The 18,349-nt window shown below is 42.0% G+C and overlaps 1 long non-coding RNA gene across 1 annotated transcript; it reads left to right on the top strand.

Annotated features, from left to right (window-relative positions):
- The first annotated feature begins 831 nt into the window (after window positions 1–831).
- Window positions 832–7,513, top strand: LOC309840857. The gene is made up of 3 exons (XR_014298826.1): window positions 832–5,706; window positions 6,287–7,428; window positions 7,471–7,513. It is a non-coding gene; the product is annotated as an uncharacterized lncRNA (long non-coding RNA).
- The last annotated feature ends 10,836 nt before the right edge of the window (window positions 7,514–18,349 follow it).

Raw genomic sequence — 18,349 nt, 5'->3', positions numbered from 1 at the left:
CCCATACATTTGACACACTTGTCTGTTAAAGTACGGCACAATCACCCAGGCTTCAGTGTTCTGATAAACAATAGATCAGAAAGGTTTCATCCATCCCTCTGCCTTGGCCAGGAGTGCGTGGCACTCATTCCATTGATGACGATACACGTGATCAGGCGTTTCTTGCTCCTCTCTCCCTCCCACAATAATGCAATAAGTCACAATGATGGTAATTGGGCCATAAAGTCACTTGCACTCTGAAATAAAATAAATCCACAGAGATGTGAAGGGCTTGCAAATCCTACTGGGTATTAACTAAATAAGATTTACACGACAGGGAAAGGCATATTGCTATTTCATGCATAAAGGATGCAGATGCATAAAGGGTGAAGATGTTGGTACTGAAAGACCCCCGTCCCGTCGTTAACTAATTAACTGCTCTTTTGTTGTGTAAAAGTACCCCTCCTCCCCTTGCAATGAAAAGACCCTTCCCCCAGGGTTGAATTCAATGTAACTGCTCTTTTGCCTTTCTGTAACTGCTTGGCTTTTAGGGCATGACACTTGACTCCTGTTTGAACAAGATACCCTCTCCTAATAGCCGGGGCATGGTCACGTAGACAGGATGCCTTTCTGCTGAGTGATGGGGTCAAGCTTCTCCTCTTTGTTTCCCCTTCCCGCCCTTTTTCTTCGGCATGGGGGTTTTCCAGGGCCAATCCACTAACACCAAGTATGCCTTTTTTCAAATGTTCAAATTGTCAGCCAATCGGCCCCGTCCCATCCAGAACTTGTTTGTACCTGTCTATAAAAACCCGGCACCACCCCAGCCGGGTGTGCTCAGCTAGCTGGAGCTGATGACCACCCGCAGGCGCCTGCGTAACAATAAAGAACCTCTTGCTGATTGCATCCAGTGGCAGTGTTGGATTCTTGGGTAAAGGGATCCGCGGGTCTTTCATTTGGAGGTCCCACCGAGACCATCGGATTCCTGCCCACGGATCCAACTGACTCCCACCAGGAGGTAAGCTGGCCAGCATTTAAATTTTAATAACTGTGTGTTTTTGTCTCCTGTCTCGTGTTCTTGTTTGTCTCTAGTCTTGTGAGGCCTCTGTTTGACCTATACTGCGGGTAGCGGTATAGTGTTTGTACAACAGCGTGCGTTGTTGGATTGTATTTGTAGGCAGCCTGAGAAGGAGCTGACGAGCTCGGACTTCTCCCCTGCTGACCCTGGAGGACGCTCCAGGGTGTCGAGGGGCCCGATTTTTCGGGGCCCCTCATTTGTCCGAGGGTTATATCCGTTTGTCCGTTCCAGAGGAACCCCTCGGCCCTGGACGGAATTTGTCCACCGCAGGGAGATCTCGAGGCTCCTCTGGGCCGGTGGAAACCTTGCTTTTGGTAGTATACCGAAACCGCGCAGCGACCTTTTTGTTAATTGTCTTGTGTGTCTTGTGTGCTTTTCTCGTCGCCCTTTGTGTTTCCCTTGATTAAGGTTAACTGGAGCCAACTGGGGTTAGTCTAACTCGAGACAGAGACCATAAGGAATATTCCCAAGCAGCTGCCGAAACTCTCTTTGTTTCGGGGAAGTTTCCCTGTGTTCTCTGGCCTGACTTGGACTGCTTAACCCCTCCCCCCTTGCTGGTGGGAAAGCATGGCGTCTGCTCCTCTGTTGGGGCTTAGGAGCTCCAAAACCGGGAATCCTTTCTCTGCCTCCTGGCGGCGCTTTGTTTCTTCTGTTTCCCCCTTACGTGTTTCTGTACCAACGTGTGTGCAGCCTGCATGACTGGCCTCTAGATCATGCACCACAGCTCCTTCTCTCTTCACTGTCAAGGAGCAAGAACAACACCCCCTGGACCGAACACCTCCCCACTCCAGATCTTCCCACGCATGTCTCAGGTAAACATTCAAAGTGGAGTGGGTCCAGGTGGAATGTAAATCAGTGTTGGAACTAAGTTAAGTTTGTTGGTTTAATTAAGATAAGACGTGTCTTTGAAGTTACAGCAGTAGATGTGAAACTTCGAAGTTTACTGAAGGTCAAATAAGCTTGTGTTATTAAAATTTGTTAGCAAAGAAATGACTAAACTGATGGTTAATTGTCTATCTCAAAGTTCTAATGGGTAATTGCTGGAGTAGCTTTCAAAGTCTTTGGTAATCTGAAAGTTTTAAAGTCTCACTTGGATGACAAATGGAATTGAATTGTCTTAACCTAACAAGATAAAATGCTAAGTTGTTAATTACTGGATGTAGGTTTGTGCTTTTTGACTCCTTACTGCAAAGAAACTAAGAGTATTTAAATCTGTTGGTAAACTTGTTTGCCACTTAACTGATTGATAAATTGCCACATGAAGAATTCTGTTGTAACAGTTCACAATTGGTTAATAACTAAAGGTGTTTCTAAGAATACAAAGTTCTGCTTAGTGTAACTAAGACTGATGGAAATAAAGGGAAACTGTATGTAGGAAAGTAGGAGATATGTAAGAAAGATTTAAGAAATGGGAATACATTTTGTTGAAGGTAAGGGAAGGTAATTTTGTCCTAAATGAGATGGTTGTTTGGAAGGAAATGACTCAGGATAAAACCTGAATGCAAAGGAAAATTATAAAAGGTTTGTGAACGGAAATCTTCACAAAAGAAATTTTAGATATGGTCAGGACAGACTAAAAAAGAAAGAAAAACAGCCTCCAAGGTAATTTAGCACTCTCCTGACCTGCCTCCACACAGATTATACTTCCAAGTATAAGGGCCATTTGGCCTTGAGAGGTTAAGGAAACAGCCCAACTTTGAGGCACTGCGAAAACACCCTGTTACCATCCTCCATTGCCTGTAACCATAGAAACTCACTCTAATCTGTAAAGAATGAAAGGGGAGACTGATAACCTCCCATTAGCCAGAGATGCCCAGAAGGGGAGGGTATCCAACCTGTTTGAATCTGAAGAGTGCCTGACTGTATGAATGTGTCTGTATGGCTCCACCACTTCGTCTACGGAGTCTGAGTGGGCTGCACCTTGAGTCTCGCGGGGCGTCATATGGCATAACAGTCATCTACTCCGCGGAGTAGCCTGGTCCGGGGTTTATGCGGACAGGCCTTAGCTAAGACACTCCTAAATTCCCGTGAGGGATGCAAACAGGACAGCAGGGGAAAGATCCCCCCCCCTTGTCTGTGACATCATTCATGATAGGAGGGAAACCCAGAAAACTCCTATCTTAAGACTGCACACTTAGAAGTAAAATTAAAAAAAAAAAAGGGAAAGACACTGGTATAAAAAGCTGGTTTTCTTTCTGTTTAAAAGGGGCAAAGTTTTCTTAGCTAATTGATCTGTTAAAAAGTGTAAGTGGTTTTCTCTTTGCCTGCCTGAAAAATTCAGTTCCTATGTTTTGTTTTATCAGGTGTTTAACATCCCTAATTATATTTAGGCATGTGTTTTTAAACTTTCTAAGGTTTTAGCAATTGTTGACAAGATTTAAACCAGTGATAAACATTGGGTTACATTTGGGAAAATACTATAACTATTCTAGAGATTCTACGCACTTCCTAAAGTTTTAACGTTTTGAGAGATCATCACTTGATACTGTAATTATGGAAATGTTATGTATCACAGAAATAACCTGATTTCCTTGCAGCTAAATTGTAAACTCCCGTGTCTCTTTAGCTCTAACCATATCCATTCTGAGTTTTTGTCATTTATAATTGTTTTAATTCTCTTATTTTAATGAGTTTTATCTTCAAGGAGATTCATATAAAAGACTTTCAGGACAAATACAGGTATTTGATATACTCTAAAATCCTAAAACTGAAATGGGTAAGAATTTCCAAAACTGACTAAAGCCGCATTCACCAGATTTAGTAACATGGGACTAAGTGAACTAAAAGATTATAGTGTTGTGTCTGTTAATGTTTTGTCTTATTTTAAACATTGCCGGTTCTCTCTAATGTTTGCTCTTCCAGACTAGGGATACTTTTTCTTAAGTTATCTGTAACTTATAGAGATGTAAAAGTGCTCAAAGCATTCAAGCTTTTCTCTCTATATGAACCCTCTGAAACCAAAAGGTCTCAGTAAGTATTCATTCTTCCATGGCAATCAGTCATTTGCATAAGTTCAATAAGAATCTGTTTTCCTTGTAACAGGACACCATTGGAAACTGGTTATTTTACCAAGGCTTTGACTGGGATGTCATATTTGAAAAGACTCAGATATGACCAGACAGCCTTAAGGAACTAAGGTTGACTTTATGAAACCTGGAGCCATAAAGCCCCATGGGACTGTTGGCCTGATACCTTGCTTACAGAGTTCCCAGCAGCCTCACCAGGTGAGTAAAGAATGTCACTCTTTGGTAGGTGCGGAGACTCAGAAGAGGCATTCGCCCAAATTAACAGGTATTGCAGGCATGCCTGATGGCAAGTACAGGGCTTGGCTTCTGGCCCGGAGAGGCCACTAAAAGTTCAACCTAGAGATTCCTTATAAGAAGTTCCAGCAAAGCAGATTCTAAAAGATCTATATGATCACACTCAACTGTTCTTGCTGAGCTTATGTAAATAATGGGCCAAGTTTGTTAAAACTGGACTTGTTTCACAAGTGAATTAGTCCTGATTTCGCTATCTCTGTAAATGAGGATTATTTTAGAGAGAAAAATTGTTTTAGTAACACACCTTTATGGATGTTAAATTCTAGATTTGATTGTCTTTAAATGTTTACCTAAGCTAAACAATTTGAGGTAAACTTCAGAGAAGTTACACAATAGCTCATTTAGATGATCTTCTTGCTTTTTTATTTTGTGGGGATATTAGTAGAACCCCCTCACACATGATTAAACAACTAGAAAATGGGATTGATTCCCCTACAATTGTATAACTTAACTAACACCTTATGTGTGGCTGGGATAATGAAATTGCCTAAAAAAGCCAGCCTATTGCACTCCATAGGATTAACTATGGACTTGTGGAGACAATGGATGACCCCACTTTCTTTATGATTGGATTGGATGATGCATGGGGAACTTCCCTTATCTCTTGACAAGTTTTCTCCCACTTGACAATGATCCTCTGTAATCAGGATATTGTTAAGGTTGGACCACTCAGAGGTCGTCTTATTGGTTTCATCCCTTAGTCATATTTATCCTAGAGGCCACCTCTGTTGAGGTGCGATTGCAAACAGATGCTTTAGCTAAGCATAGAACAGCCCTCATAAAAGGAGCCTCAAAGCTCACTATGGGACAGTCCTTGACTGTAATGATGTCACATCAGGTCCAGATTTGTCTTAGAAGCCAAAGGCCATCAGTGGATGATAGAAACAAACTAATTAAATATTGGACTATACTTATAGATATGCCAGAATTAATACTTAAAACTTGTCAGACTTTAAACCTAGTTACCTGTATGCCTGAACCTGACCACTGTACTAATTTCTCTATAGAGCAAAAAAAGGTTATTGATCTTGCTTACTCTATCTGGCCAGATTTAAGATGCCCCTGTTAAAAATATGAATGACAGTTGGTTTTCTGATGACAGTAGTTTTCATAGAAAAAAATAAGAAAAGCTAGGTGTGCCATAGTGCTCACTAGCACTTTGCAATTGCCAAAGTCTAAGAATTAACATTTATACTGACTCCAAATATGCTTTCCTGGTACTACATGCCCATGGAGCTATTTGGAAGGAAAGGGGATTACTGTCAAGCCATAACTCCCCAATCCAATATGGGCCTAAGTTACAAAACCCTCCTTATCGCTATACTAAGGATGGTATATATCAAATCTGGGATACATATCTGTGGCTCAAACCCACAATTGGACGGCTCAGTCAGAAGGCAATTTTATGCTGGGAACAAAGAAATCATACGAGTGATACTTGGGCAAAGAACGCACGACATCTAGGATGGCTGTCTTTAGAAATGTGTTCCCAAGTAATAGTACTCCAGGCTACTGACCGGTTTGCTACTGATTGGGCAAGGTGACCTGGCATCAGATGGCCAGCTCCAAACGGAACCCACTGGATATGTGGAACCAACCTGTGGCCCTGGCTTCCTCCAGGGTGGATAGCTCGCTGTACTTTAGGATTTGCCTGGATCCATGGGTGCATTACTAAAACCATTACAACTCCAGCTAATCTCCCCAACTTGAAACAAAGATGGACACAATCTGTTTTTAAATGGTATGATCACTTAGCATCCATCTTTGTTCCATCTGAGGGACTAGAGAATGTCATGTGGCATGTAGAAGCCCTTAATAAATATACTACAAAGGCACTCAATGATTCACTAAATGGCATCTCCCTACTTAATACCGAAGTGTCACAGACACGCAGGGAAGTCCTACAAAATAGGATGGCTTTAGATGTCCTTACAGCAGCCCAGGAGGGCACATGCGCAATTATCAAGACAGAATGTTGCGTATACATCCCAGACTATCACAAAAATGTCACAGGAATAATAAACGATATGAACACCCAGATTAAGGCCCTACAAGATCCTTCTCTCTAAGTAAATGGTTAAGTTCCTAATTTGAAGGAGGACTATGGCCGAATCTCTTTTTCGGGCTTCTCATTCTTATTGCCTTATTAATCTTAATATGTTGCTTTGTTCACTGTTTCTCTACTTGGTGCCGAGACTCCACTGTTACAATGACTACACCATGGCAGACGATCCTTCTCGCGCGCGGCAGATGATCCTTCTCGCGCGCGAGGACGCCTCTTCACTGTCAGCGCTGGATTCAGCTGCCTCCACCTTTCGTAACTCCCCTATATATTCCTCCACTGATCAATATTGACCCCAGTAGGTAGGGACAAGCTCTACGCCCCTATTCAGCAGGAAGAAGTTACAGAAGATGAGACCTTCCACCTTCAACCCCCTTAAAGATTTCAGGGTCAAGATTGTTCAGGGGGAAATGAAGGAGCAGGAGGCTGGCTGAGGAGAAAGCAAAAGCTGGCGCCTTGCACCCCACTTAGTGCAAGAAAAGGACAAATGGATATAAGATTCTATCCATGATCAAGAAAAAGGGGGGAATGAAAGACCCCCGTCCCGTCGTTAACTAATTAACTGCTCTTTTGTTGTGTAAAAGTACCCCTCCTCCCCTTGCAATGAAAAGACCCTTCCCCCAGGGTTGAATTCAATGTAACTGCTCTTTTGCCTTTCTGTAACTGCTTGGCTTTTAGGGCATGACACTTGACTCCTGTTTGAACAAGATACCCTCTCCTAATAGCCGGGGCATGGTCACGTAGACAGGATGCCTTTCTGCTGAGTGATGGGGTCAAGCTTCTCCTCTTTGTTTCCCCTTCCCGCCCTTTTTCTTCGGCATGGGGGTTTTCCAGGGCCAATCCACTAACACCAAGTATGCCTTTTTTCAAATGTTCAAATTGTCAGCCAATCGGCCCCGTCCCATCCAGAACTTGTTTGTACCTGTCTATAAAAACCCAGCACCACCCCAGCCGGGTGTGCTCAGCTAGCAGGAGCTGATGACCACCCGCAGGCGCGCGCTGACCACCCGCAGGCGCGCGCTGATCACCCGCAGGCGCCTGCATAACAATAAAGAACCTCTTGCTGATTGCATCCAGTGGCAGTGTTGGATTCTTGGGTAAAGGGATCCGCGGGTCTTTCAGGTACCACCAGCTAAGGTCGTTCTAACAGCAGGTGAGCAGCTTCTGCTCTCGCCCTCCCCTCGCAAGCCCCTGTTTCCTCCTCCCAAACCAGAGTCTCTGTACCAGCATGAATTCCTGATCATCACTGAAAGATGATATATAAAAAGGAAAGGATTCACATGACATTGCTTTGTATATGAATTGGCTGATATACGTGAAATTGTTTGCAAAGCATTTCAACTCCGTTGGAAGAATTGTGTCACAGAAAAGAACTGGTTTCCAGCACTTCTCTATACTGTGTTAACCAGGGAAAGATTCTGAAGAGAGTTCATACAGGTAATCAGACTTAAAAAGGTCATTGACACATAGATTAAAGACGAAAAGTAAGATTGCGTAGCTCAAGTTCAAATTCTGCAATTAGGAATTCTGTAATACTCCTGTAAAATTTAATGACATATATTTTAAAAAATAATTGAAAGGGATCAAAACACTGAAATACATAGGCAAGAACTCCTTCTCTTCTCCAGGCAGCCAATGAAAAAGTCAGCAGCTAAAGTAAGTATTTTAAAAACAGTGGCTAGCTTTGCTACCCAGAGGAAGCAGGAAGTAGAGCAGTAACAGTTACAAGGATGGAATCAGTCTTCCATTGTGCCAAATCTGCATTTGTATGGTGCTAATCCCAAAGAAACCTTAGAGTCTTTGTGCTTATGAGCTCTCAAGTGCTTGTAGCTCACAGAGCATGCAACACTGGGAGAGGATTATATGGTCACAAAAGAAACAGACTGGGAAATCAAATTGTTATCCAAACCCTGGCCCAACAAAAATGAGATGGCTATGTCCATTTAGAATCAAGGGTTTAGCAACCAAGTGCTACTTTGTTTAAACAAATGTTTCCGACCAAGAACAGTAAAAATACTTCAGCCTTTAAAAACAGGTGGCTGATTCTCCTTGTGAAAGGAGGGGAGGAAATGGAAGAAAACAACTGGAAAACAAAAACCAAAAAGCTTTCCCATCTGCTTGGCAACCTCCTACTCGATGCTATGATTATGGTTCTACATCATTAAGTTTTACAAGTAATGTTTTCTGGGAGGATAATTATAGAACCAGCATTATACTGAGATCTTTTAACTTTGAGTCATTTAAACACATCTTCCAAATAATACAACTTTGTAATATAATTAATTTTAAGATAAATTATAATTAATATTGAGCTTTTGGTTTATAGTCTGCACAAAAGGATCCAGGGTAGTAAGAACAACCAATTTCTGTAGTAGATTCCTTAGGCTTTGTTAAGCCAGAGAGGTTCATGCTCTTGTGAAACTGGGGATAATAGCCATATTTCATTGAGTCTTGGCCTCCTTTCCTGGTATAGTTTAATAAGAAACAAAAAATGCTACCATTCAAACTATGATACAATGTTTTCTTTTCATTAATATTTTAATTTAAATGTATTCAAAAAGCTCTTTGGTAAGTATTTAGACAGATTTTTATTACATATGGCCTTAATGCATACATAAAATAAAAGTTAAAATTTTTGGTTAACGTTTTTCCAAACCTCACATTAAGAATCTCACTACTTTTATTTACTTTCTAACTGAGAGATTTCAGTGCCCAGATTTTTCTCACAATATGTTCCTCTGAGCCACCCAGAGCTTTTGTCATGCTGCACTTAAAAAATTATTATTAGACATATAGCTGACATTCAATGTTAAATTAGTTTCAGGTGTACAACATAGTAATTTGACAATTCTATACATTACTCAGTGATCACCACAGTAAGTATATCATCACGTCACCATATAAACTTATTATAATATCATTGGCTGTATTCCCAATGCTGTACTTTTCATCTCCAGATGAGAACAGGAAATTATTTTATTTATTTTATAACAGGAAATTTGTACCTCTTAATCCCCTTCACCTATTTCACTCATCCCCCATCCACCTTCCCTCCCATTACCACCAGTTTGTTCTTTGTATTTAAGAGTCTATTTTTGTTTTGGTTTTTTTTTGTCTGTTCACTTGTTTCTTTTTTTATATTTCATATAGACGTGAAATTACAGGGGCCCCTGGGTGGCTTAGTGGGTTAAAGCCTCTGCCTTTGGCTCAGGTCATGATACCATGTTCCTGGAATCGAGCCCCGAGTCGGGCTCTCTGCTCGGTGGGGACCCTGCTTCACCTGCCTCTCTGCCTGTCTCTCTGCCTACTTGTGATCTCTCTCTCTTTCAAATAAATAAATAAAATCTTAAAAAGAAAAAAAAAAGGAAGTGAAATCATATGGTATTTGCCTTTCTCGGTCTGACTTATTTCTCTTAATCTAATACCTTCTAGATCCAGCCATATTGTCACAAATAGCAAGATCTCATTCTTTTTTATAGCTGGATAATATTCCATTATATATCTATATACACCATATCTTTACCCATTCATCTACTGATAAACACCTGAACTGCTTCCATATACTGGCTATTATAAATAGTGCTGCAGAAAACCTAGGAGGGCATATATCTTTTTGAATCAAGTGTTTTTATTTCCTTTGGGTAAATATCAAGTACTAGAATTACTAAAGCATATGGTAAATCTATTTTTAATTTTTTGAGGAACCTCCATACTGTTTTCCACAGTTGTTGCACCAATTTACATTCCCACTAAAAATGTACAGAGGTTCCTTTTTCTCCACATCCTGGCCAACACTTGTTCTTTCTTGTCTTTTTAATACTAGCCATTCTGACAAGTATAAGGTGATAGATCTCCCTGTGGTTTTGATTTTATTTTCCTGATGATGAGTGATATTGAGCATCTTTTCACATGTCTATTGGGTGTCTGTATGTATTTTTTGGAAAAATGTCTATTAAGTCCTCTGCCCATTTTTCAATTGGATTATATGTTGGGGTTTGGGTTTTTTGGGGGTTTGGTGTGTGTGTGTGTGTGTGTGTGTGTGTGTGTGTGTGTTCTTTACATATTTTGGTTATTAATTCTTTATTTTATTTATCATTCACCACTGTATTCTCCCATTCTGTAGGTTCCCTTTTGGTTTTGTTGCGGGTTTCCCTTACTGTGCAAAAGCTTTTTATTTTGTTGTAGTCTTAATAATTTATTTTTGTTCTTGTTTCCCTTGCCTAAGCAGACATACCCACAAATAATGTTGCTAAAACCAATCTCCAAGTGATTACTGCTTATTGTCTTTTAGGAGTTTTATGGTTTCAGGGCTCTCATTTATTCATTTAATTTTTTTTTTAAGTAAGCTTTACACTGAATGTGGGACCTAAACTCACAGCCTCAAGAATAAGAGTCACATGCTGTAAAGGCTGAGCAAGACAGGCACACCTCACACTTCACATTTAGATCTTTGATCCATTTTGAGTTTCTTTACGTGTATGGTAAAAGAATGTGGTCTAGTTTCATTCTTTTGCAAATGGCTCTCCAGTTTTCCCAACACTGTTTTTGAGGAGACTTTCTTCTGTTACATATACTTGCCTCCTTTGTCAAAGATTAATTGACCATATAATTGTGGATTTATTTCTGGGCTCTCTATCCTGTTTCTGTTGATTTATGCGTATATTTTCTCCCAGTACCCTACTGTTTTGATTACTATAACTTTGTAGTATATCTTGAAATCCAAGAAACTGATACCTCCAGTTTTGTTCTCCTTTCTCAAGATTGTTTTTCATGCTACACTTCTTATAAAAGTATTCTGAGGTCATCCATTCTGCTTGGTTTGATGCTGGTAGGGTTTCTCTTTTTCTTTTTTCTTTTTTTTTTCCTTATCTGAGATTTTCATATAATAACCAGTTTATTTTCTTTCTTTAAATGGTCCTCAAAAGGCCTGTGGCTTGGCATGCCAAGGGATGTAGATGATGAGTTGTGCCCTAGGAGCAGTAACCACATGGCACAGGGTCAAGCTGTGGTAACTTTATAGGGACTTCCACCTGCTCAGCCCCAACTATAAGACAATTCCTGACATTGGAGATGTGAAAGAAAATGGGAGGGGAGGGGCATCTTAAAATCCATAAAATATGGCATATTGTCTCCTGTTTGTACTTTTACAATTTCTGATTTTGCAAATAACCAAGCTGCCGCAGGGAACAAAAATGAGGTCCTAAGGTGGCAGAGACTGACCTGGTCAGCCCTGTACTGCACAGGCTATGCGTTACTGGATCAGTATGAATGGAGAAAGCAGGGGTGAGTCAGGGAAGCTGCTGCTTCTCCCTACATTGCCTTCATCACCCACAGGAAGGGGGCCCAAAGCCAAGGAGGACCTCCTGGAACTGAGACAGGGGAGGGGAAAAGAAAGCTGAACGATGCCACAGCTGCTGAACCATGACCAAAATATGGGGGAGAAACCTGGAGGCAAATGTGCATGGTACACCGTGACATTTGGAGTCCTAGGTGACATAGAAGCTTAAGGATCCAACCTTGCTCAAACTGATTTTACATGATGATTTTATCTACTAATCAACCCAGAGATGCAGAGAATGAAATAGGGCAATACTATAGAGAATGCTTGAAAGAAATCTCTCTTATGATTGAGATAACCTGATATTTCCATTGATTCATTCATTCATTCGTTCAACAATTATGTACTGAGTATTATGTATCAAATCCTCTTCTGAACACAGAATAAATAAGGAAAAAACCCCACAAATACCATTTTTATAGCACATGCATTCAAATAGAAGAGAGAGAACAGACAGTAAATAAATAAATATATAATATGTCAGCTGTTGATAAGAAGTCAAAAGTAGAGAGGGACAGAAACTATGTTGATTGTGATGGTGCTGGTGCTGGCTGTGTGTGCAGTTAGGGGAGATTACTCTGATAAGAAGACATTGGCAGATCCTTGAGTGGATTCAGAGAACAAGACGGGTACATTTAAGAAGAGGAAACAAGTGCAACGCCCCAAGAAAGGCACGCACTTGCTGTACTCTGTTAAACACTAAGGAGGCTGGTGAGCGGAGGCAGAGACAGCTGAGTGAAGAGGTAGGAGATGAATTGAGAAGGAAGTTGAGTGTTAAATTTTGTAAGACTGAATTTTGTATTGAGTGAAGTGGGGAGCCATTGGAGATCTTAGAGCAGAGAAATAACAAGGTCTGACTTTTGCCTTAAACGGATTGCTTTAACTGCTGAGTGGAAAATAAACTAGAACAGAGCAAAGATGGAATCCAGAAACCAGATAGGAGACTATTACAATAACACATAGAAGACGGTGTTTTGGACCACAGTGGGAGTAACTGAAATGTGGAGAACTGGTCAGATTTAGAATATATTTTGAAGATAGAATCCACAGCTTCTACCAAAGAATTAAACGTGGGCAGTGAAAGAAAGAGATGAATCAAGAATGACTCTACAGTTTCCTGTTTGAGCTATTGCAAGACCAGCAGAGCTCGAGAAGAATAAGAGCTTGGTTTTGAACATGTTGGGTTTAACTCATCTAGGTAGATCTGGAAAGCAGGCAGTGGAAGAAAGCTCAAAATCCAGGTCTGGACTGGAGGTGGAGATGTGGAGTCATCAGGAGATAGATGGTAGAAGAGGGACAGTCACCAAGGACTCAGTGTAGACAGAGGAGAAGTCTGAGGTTGGGTCCTGGAGCACATTCATACTCAGAGATCAGGGAAATGAGAAGAAACCCCAAGTGGAGGGGCTTGTCCTCACTCAGAAGGGATTGGAGTAAGGGTTCCACCCAGGTAAACTTAGTGGGATTCTGTGGGTCTTCTTTCCTTACCGATTTTTCTTTTCAAGATTTATTTGAGAGAGAGAGAGAGAGCAGGAGCACACACATGCAGGGGGAAGAGACAGAAGGAGAGGGAGAGAATCTCAATCAGATTCCCCGCTGAGCATGGAGCCTGACGTGGGGCTCGACTCCATAACCCTGAGCTCATGACCTGAGCCAAGATTCACACGCTTAAACACTTAGCCACCTAGACACCCACCCAGTTTGTTTTTCATTCTTTTTTTAAAATAATTTATTCATTTATTTATTTGACACAGAGAGAAAGAGAGAGAGAGAGAGATCACAAGTAGGCAGAGAGGCAGGCAGAGGGAGAGGGAGAAGCAGGTTTCCTGCTGAGCAGAGAGCCTGATGCGAGAGCCCGAGACCCTGAGACCAGGATCTGAGCTGAAGCCACCCAGGTGCCCTCAATTTACTTTTCTCAGTGAAGTCATCAGAATGGTCCGTCATCAGCTGTATCTGATGGAAGGTGTTCAATTCTCACTCTGAACAAAATGGCTGTACATTAGAATCACTGGGAGAATTTTAAAAGCACACTTATATCCAGACCCTAATTGGATATTAATCTAATTGGTTCTACACCAATTAGATCAGGTCCTTTGGAGGTGGGCACTCCTGTGTTTTAAAGTCTTCCAGGTGATTCAAAAGTGTGGCCAGTGTTGAGAAGCCCTGGCTTAAGGTTGGAGGAAAGAAGATGTGAAATAGTCAAAATATTTCACGAGAAGAATGGAGATTCTGTCGGTCAGAGAAACATACTTGGATTTGTGGCTGAGAATTTAATGTGAAAGGGGCGCCTGGAGGGTCAGTGGGTTAAGCCGCTGCCTTCGGCTCAGGTCACGATCTCAGGGTCCTGGGATCGAGTCCCACATTGGGCTCTCTGCTCAGCAGGGGGCCTGCTTCCCTTCCTCTTTCTGTGATCTCTTCCCTTCCTCTCTCCTACTGTGATCTCTCTCTGTCAAATAAATAAATAAAATCTTAAAAAAAAAAAGAATTTAATGTGAAAGCTTCCAGCATTGTTGCTTTTCTCACCAACCACCTTCAGCTGCCAGGGGCAGACATAGGGTGGACAGAAGTTTGGGTTTTTACCAGGGTGGGGTTTTATCAGGTATGTATGATGTATGATGGAGGTGAGAGTATGGGACAGGGATTATAGTTATGGGAGTGGACTCTGTGCCAGCTGCGGAGGCCTGTGAGAATTTGGGGTAAGGATCAAGAACCACAGAAAATGAAATAGGGGGACGCATGGATGGCTCAGTTGGTTAAGCAGCTGCCTTCGGCTCAGGCCATGATCCCAGCGTCCTGGGATCAAGTCCCACATCAGGCTCCTTGCTCGGCAGGGAGCCTGCTTCTCCCTCAGTCTCTGCCTGCCACTCTGTCTGCCTGGGCTCGCTCTTGCTCCCTCTCTCTCTCTGACAAATAAATAAAATCTTAAAAAAAAAAAAAGATTCTCTTCAAAAAAAGAAAATGAAATAGGTAAATGGATTCTTCTGAGTGACTTAGATAATTAATACTTCTTGAAATAATTTAGTGCAGCCAGACCCCTGCAAAGCAGCACAAACAACTCTGATGAGTGCTTCAATCTACCACTTCTTCCCAGGGCTTCAATCAATTGCTTTCAACAAGTGAACATTGAGATATTTAGAGCAAAGGAAAAAAAATAAATATTGGAAGTTCGCATTTTTTTAAGATTTTATTTATTTATTTGACAGAGACACAATGAGATAGGGAATAGAAGCAGTGGGAGAGGGAGAAGCAGGTTTTTCCTCTGAGAAGGGAGCCCGATGCGGGGCTGGATTCTCAGGCCCCTGGGATCATGACCTGAGCCAAAGAGCAGATGCTTAACAATTGAGCTACCCAGGCTCCCCTGGAAGTTAGCTTTTTACATTCTTGGAAAATGGGATTTTGTACATTTATGTCCTTTTTCTGTCCCCTTGTGGATATTTTCCCTCTTGAAGCACACCCAATCCCTGCTCCACAGTTGTCCAGTAAAAGAAAGGGATCTGAGTGCCATCCCCAAAGTTCACTTGCGTTTAAAGGAGAAACAATCCTGGGAAGCTGTTTTACACAAAAGAGTAGATTGCTCAGTTGTAGAAACTCAGGTATTATAAGAAAACGGGAGAGATATTCGTTACTAGAAGGGGGACTTGCTCAGCGTTTCTAAATTCACATTGGTAGATTGTTGAACTGTTGTAGGCTGAGTGTTAAAATCACATCTATCCCTCCGTTTTCTTACAGAGACAATGATGGTTCTTCCAAGATTGTCTGTGAAAGGCTAGGCACCTGCAAAACCACACATTTGACCTGAGCCATCACCCAAGTAGAATGTAATCCGCTCTCAGATCATAGGAGAAAAAAGAGAGAGAGAGAATCCCAAGAAGAAACACTCACGTCAGGATTTTCATCAAATTTAGTGCACGTCTCACCATTTATCTTCATTTGCGGTAATTTTTTAAATAAACACTAATGTCGAATTGCCCTGCGTTACAACGAGCAACTCAATTATCAGAAAATCACAAGTCTCCAACGTTTGTTCTAATTACTAAAGCAGAAGAGTGGACAGAGTTTAGAAAATTTTCAACAATGCTTAAACAAGAGAGATTTTCCACTTTTTTCTAATCAGGTCAACATAGATACCACTTTCCCTACAACCTTGTAGGCAGTTGGTATTTTTCAGAGATATCATTTGGTTCTTTATAGAAGGCTTAAAGTTGGAGGTCCATAAAAACGATAATCAACTTTTATGTGTGCCTTCTATAGGCCAGGAACTGTGCTAAATGAATAGTATCTAATTTAATCCTCCTAACAAGCCCTGTGAAGTCAATACTACTGACTATTCTCACTCCAAGGGGGGGGGGCAAAGCAGATGCTTCGAGAGTTGAACTCAGTTTTCCAAGTTCATACAGCTCGTATATGATGGAATCAGGACTTGAGCTCAGTCTAATGCCAGGTTGGACCCTCAGTGGCAGCTACTGTAGTTTTTTTGACCGTCACCTGCTTCCCTCCCCCACCCCCGCCCCCATCTCATTCCCATTTAGGGATAATCAGCCATACCTAAATGACAGTGGCCAGGCAGGAAGGGTGGCTACTGGGTTTAATTATTTATATCCAGGGGGAAGAGCCGCCTCGCCCCATACGTTCTGCTTCAGCTCTTGCCCTGCCAGGGGAGTAGCCATCCTTCAAACCATCAGTGTTAATTGCTGGTGAGGGATGAATTAGGCGGCAGGGGTCACACACAGTTTACTAGTCATGCATATTTCTTTCAGAATACCTAAGTACCATTCCCTTGGAGATGAGAAGAAATGATGGGAGGGATGTTAAAAGGGACTCCCAGAAATATTTCTGGACCAGTCATGATCACTAGCCCTTATGATACTCTTGGAGTCATTTTACTGGTTCTTGAAATGAGTTCACTTGCCCTAGGATGGCTTGGCCCCTCCCAGTAATCAGAAGCTCCCAGGATGGGTCAAAGATTACTTTATTTGCTATAATTCTGCAAGTTGAATGTATCTCTCAGCCATTTCCTGTGAATGCTATTATGGGGCAGGCACAGGGGGATGACTATGGGACAGAAACATATCAGGTGAGAGGGATCCTATGCTTTTGTATGAAGGAGAAGCCCATTCTCCTTGGTGATGGGAGTTTTCCTTCTGCTCTGACTCCTGCCCAGCCGGGATCAGTGGGGAGCCTCCTCCTTTGGGCGACAGGTCTCTTTCTTTCTAAATCTTCTTTTTTTGGGACAAAAAGCAAGACTACCCTTCTTTTCATCTTTCAGCTTTTTCATCCTGGCCAACGACACTCAAACACCCTCGCCCCCAATTTGGGCTGCTAGACTATGCCAAGAGGCCACATACTGGATATATTACCTCAGGCCCAGTGTTTGGACTTCACTGAACCTTAATTGTAACATCTGAGAAGGGTTGGGGAGGCGGATGTTGTGAGGATTCATTAAGACACTGTTAAATTTTTATCACGGAGTCAAGAAAGATCTCTTGTTAGGAATGTGTTCAATCTTACCAGGATAGAGGGCAAAATAGCATTTTACATATATTTTTTAATAAAGTATTTCTTTTTAAAAAATTATTTATTTGACAGAGAGACAGAGCAGGAATACAAGCAGGGCAGTGGGAGATGGAGAAGAAGTCTTCCTGTTGAGCAGGGAGCCCAATGTGGGCCTCCATCCCAAGACCCTAAGATCATGATCTGAGTGGAAAAATGACGCTTTAAGGACTGAGCCACCCAGGTTCCCTGCAAAACAGCATTTTTAAAAAAGATTTTATTTATTAATTTGACCGACAGAGGTCACAAGTAGGCAGAGAAGCAGGCAGAGAGAGAGGGAGAAGCAGGCTCCCCGCTGAGCAGAGAGCCCAATGAGGGGCTCCATCCCAGGACCCTGGGATCATGACCTGAGCTGAAGGCAGAGGCTTTAACCCACCGAGCCACCAGGCACCCCGGAAAACAGCCTTTTAAACAATATTTTTATTTTTATTTTATACATATATATGTAAACAGAGAATTGAATGTATACATATAAATATAACTTGTAAACACATTTGATATATATTTATGTTTATCCTAGGATGCAACACTGCCCTCCTGAGCAGCGCAAGAGGGTGGGTTTTTACAAAGAATCACCAAACAGCTTGACCCAACTGAACGGCCTGCCTTGCGCTGCTGCTTAAGAGAAAGCCTTGAGTTGGTTAAGGTTTGACAAATACTGAGAAAAACCAGTCAATTAATATGTTAAAAACACTACCCAACCACAGTATGAACCATTTAGACATATGGCTTTAATTTTGACTTTAGTCTCCAAAGCCTAGGGGTCCCTGGGGAAAGGGGGCAGAGGGAGAGAAAGGACCAGCTTCTCTGTGGGCCAGGTTTCTGGGGTTGTCCCAGCCCTGCCCCCAGAGGGAATGCCCCCACCCAGGGCTTTGCTCCCAGAAGGGCCCCTCCCCCAGAAAGCCCCTTCCCAAATGGCCCTGACCTTTGGCTACACCCTCAGAGGTCCCATTATCCACCCCCAACCCCCTCACACCCCCCTACCCTGCCAAGCACCGCCCTCAGAAGGGTTCTAAGGTGAAGTCAGT

Source organism: Mustela nivalis (assembly GCF_964662115.1).
Source record: "Mustela nivalis genome assembly, chromosome: 9".
NCBI lineage: Eukaryota > Metazoa > Chordata > Mammalia > Carnivora > Mustelidae > Mustela > Mustela nivalis.
The sequence above is the reverse complement of the archived record's forward strand: the minus strand, read 5'-3'. Positions and strand labels throughout refer to the sequence as shown.